The sequence below is a fragment of the Pteropus alecto genome, unplaced genomic scaffold, assembly GCF_000325575.1.
Source record: "Pteropus alecto unplaced genomic scaffold, ASM32557v1 scaffold97, whole genome shotgun sequence".
NCBI classification, from domain to species: Eukaryota; Metazoa; Chordata; class Mammalia; order Chiroptera; family Pteropodidae; genus Pteropus; species Pteropus alecto.
This window is the reverse complement of record NW_006439713.1, coordinates 5,615,981-5,620,147: the sequence shown is the minus strand read 5'-3', so window position 1 is coordinate 5,620,147 and position 4,167 is coordinate 5,615,981.

The window sequence follows — 4,167 nt, the reverse complement described above, 5'->3', positions numbered from 1 at the left end:
TGAAAATTTGGAGTAGATCTAATTATTGACGGTTGTGTGTATCCCCTACACATTGAAAGCACTGGAAGCTCTTTCTATATCAAGTGGAAAAATCATTGTCGTATTTTGAAAAACTTGTCAATCTTCATTTTATTTGATAAAATACTGTACTTAAATACATATAATTAAAACAAATGGTCAAAAATGTATTAAAACTGCAAGTTTCAGTATTTCAGCACAATATTATGGGGTTTTTTTCCCCTCAAAACCCAGGAAACCATCTCAGCCCAATTTATTTTCCTTAGGCGATGTGGTGTATTTCCTATATATAAACAAATAAAAATAATACAGGTAACACTGCGGTGACTTCTGTGTCAATATATTAGAAAACACCAGCCATCTTTCTATCTTCTCAGCCTTATTACAATAAAATTTGATAGATTAAATAAATCAGGTGAAAAAAATTGCTCTTTTAGAAAAGTTAAATTATATGTGTTAAAATCAGGGCTAAAACGTCATATTGTACATATGAGTATTTTGTTATGTTGAAAGTATTGCTATTTCTTGATAATGAAGGAAAGGCAAACGTTATGTCTAGTTTAGGGGGAAAAAAAAGATTCTGATGGTGATGCTGACTTAAATAAGCACAAGTAGCCACACAATTGTAGCACATCCACTGCTACACTTCCCCTTGATAAAGCCCTCGGGACCGGGGCCATTTTTAAAGGCTCTGGAGTGACCAGAACATTAGCTAATTTCAGAGAGTACAAAATGAAACACTATCTATGAATTCCAATAAGTATTGTCTCTGAAGATGACTTCTCAGAACTGCGGAACTCTTTATGGAGATTTTAGCTGGGATGATGGGGCTTGTAAGTAATCTAGCCCCAAAGCAGTTCATTTTCAAGAACACACTTACATCACTAATTGTTCTCACTCAGACAGCTACTTAGTGCTCCCAGATCCTCCAGCCCCCCTCCCCTCACCCTCCAATGTCCATCTTGTCTCCTAATAAAGGCTGTGAGGCAGCGCTAAAAGGCAGCCCTGCCCTGCAGTCCTCCTCCCACGTGGGGATATGGAGCACAGTAGGGCTGAGCGGCAAAGGGCTCTTCTTAGTGAGAAACCAGATTGACTAAAGCTGGCGGTAAACTCTGCAAGCGAAGGCAGAGAGCCTTAAAATGTGGTGTCCAATAATCACGCAGTACAGATACGAGTGGCAGCAAGTTATCAAACTCTAAAGCAGAATTATAAACCGTTATTCTTTTAAAAAAAAAAAGTTCTAAAGGGAAAAAGTGAATTCTCTAAAAAGACTTTCCAGCAATTAAAAAAAAAAATCTCTAAACCGAATCGAGTTTTTCTACCCCAAAGAAAGGACAGCCATTGATGGATATGGGAGAATTTACATGCTCTTAGAGAGCTTTAAAGTTAAAAATTCCCAAAGATGATTGACTTTGACCACCTGAATTTTGATGAGACAGATAAAAAGGCTTTCCTCACTACTTGGGGGTATATCCTCCCCCATTAAAGATTATAGAGATAAAGAAGGAGATTTGACTTTGGATGGTGAACACATGATGCAATGAACAGATGATGTGTTATTGAACTGTACACTTGAAACCTATATAATTTTATTAATCAACGTCACCCCAATAAATTTAATTAAAAAATAATTTTAATTAAAAAAAGACTATCATCCTTTCAAAGGCTATATTAAGTAGTTAATAGTATAGACTTTAAAATTTTCAAGCGTTTTCTCAGTACTTAAAGAAAAAAATTAATAAATTGAGCGGTAGATTGAAACCAAGAATTTTTGAGAATTGTCTTATACCGAAAGGTATTTTAGTTGGGAACATAGAAAGTCCTTGAACTGTTAAAAAAAAAATGAGTACCAACTTTTTCCTGCTCCTTTAGGTTACATATCAACAAGTCATTTATTCTCTCTGTGGTTCAGAATCCTGCTTTGTGGAATCAAAGTGCTTTGAAAACAGAAGGTCCATGTGCATGCTGGCAGGGGGTCCCACGACGAGATGTGTGACTTATGCCCACTCTGGAATGGAGGTGCTGGCCTACAGTGCACACACACGTGTAAAATTAAATAATTCTATGAGTCACACGTTGCCTAGAGATTTCTCCTTTCCACAAGCAGATCACAACTAAAAATAAGGTTGGTTGAGCATTAACAAAAAAAAAAAAAAAAAAAAGAACGTTTACTGACTAACACAGTTTGTGTTCAGTTCTGAGACTCTCAGAGATTGCCCCTGCTTCATGGTCTTACCAGCCAGCAGGGGAACAATGACACAAAGCCCTGGGGATGTCCCTAAGGGACAGCCAGGCTCAGCGTTGACTGTGGAGACAAGAACAAACACTCCGGGAGTTCGAGAAAAGAGACAGTGCAAGGGCTGAGGTAGGCAGCCGACGCCCTTCCAAGACCTTTTCTTTGTAGTAAAATTTTTCACTTTGAACTAATTTCATGCTTTCAGAAAAATTACAAAAGTAGCACAACGTACTTCTTTACATACACCTCCACCAGATTTCCCAATTATTCATTTTATCATTTTCGCTTTGTCATTTTCTCTCTTAGGAACCATTTGAGAGTAAATTGCAGACAAGATGCCTCTTTACTAAATGCATCGATGTGTATTTTCTAAGAAGGATATTCTTATATCGGCTCAGTACAATTATCGAAATCAGGAAGTGATCATTGATACGATGTTATTGCTCTACTTTGGAGATGGTTTTTTAATTGTCCCTTTTGTATATTTTTGTCTATTCCATGGGTTCCTGTGCATTTGAAAGAATACACGATACACGACCCTCATTCTTAGTCAAGTCTCGGGGGATTTTAGAAGGGACGGGGGTAAACCTCAAACCATCTGTACCTCCAGTCTAAATAGTCTATAATGACATAGCATTCGACTCTCTCAAACACATTTTCTACTCATCCTTTAGCCCACTCCATTCTTTAAAATTCCCTCTGACAGCAAATGTTTAAACAGTTGAGCTTCTGCCAGAAAAGTTGGCTAGCAGTTTTTCCCATCCCCCCGCCCCACCGGCCAGCTTCCTCCCCCTCCCTGTCTGCCCCGTGTCTGACACAGAAGCCACATCAGACACCGGGAGAAGAAGCAGACACAGAGCCTGTCAACATGTCTTTTGCCGCCTGACTCTTAGCGTGCTGGTGTGGGGGTCAGGAACAGACAGGATGCTTCTAACGCTAGGACGATTTAATCCGACGCTGTTTGCATCTAGTGAAGGCACGAAGCCCTCTGCTTGTCGGCCAGGTGATGGGAATCAGGCATAAGCATCGGTAAGAATAGTAAGTGCTCTCCCCGTTGACAAGCATCACCCTTTTCTTAATTTGGGTTTTGCCATTCTAAGGCTCAAAATACCTGGCAACAAAAATCTTCAGCTGTTAATCTGGGATTTTCATTTTAAAAGGACTTTTGAGCCTTTATATGCAGATGTTGAAATCATTTCAACATGCTTTTCCCTAACAGAGTTCAGTGTTATAAAAAACATTACTTCGAGCGGGGTTTTCATGCTTGGTAACCGACGCATTGCAGAACTTGGCTCCTGGGATGGCCTGTTAACCAAGTACCATCATGTGATGTTTCTAATGACTCCTCGGGTCCTTCCAGAAATATGAACGGATGAACAAGCTAATGACCAATTCCTGGAATATGTTCTTTTCCAGAACTTTCTCATAGCCTAATATGGTTTTCTTCCATTAACAAAAAGGCATAACATTTAGCATTTTCTGGCTTTAAAAAAAAAAAAATAGAAGAATCCACAAAAATGGAAAAAGTCAGTGTAAAGAAAACATTTTAATGGTAGTTTTATTTATGTTTGGTTGAAAATGAGAACTCGGGTCCAGGTGCTTTACTCAAAGTGTGGTCCAAAGACCAGAAGCATCGGCCTCACCGGGGAGTCGATGAAATGCAGAACCTCAGGCGCCACCCCGGACCTGCTGCTTCAGAATGTAGATTGTAACAAGATGCCTGAGTGATTTGCAGGCACAGTAAAGTCTGAGAAGCAGTGTTATAAACAGGTGTGCCGCCCAGGCAAAGATAGCAGACTAAAAGAAGTTATCGCGAAGTGATCAAACCAAAAACAAAACAAAACAAAATCTATGATTAATGGAAGAGATAGGAGCCCAGTAAATGAAAATAAGACAAATACTGTGTTCGTCAA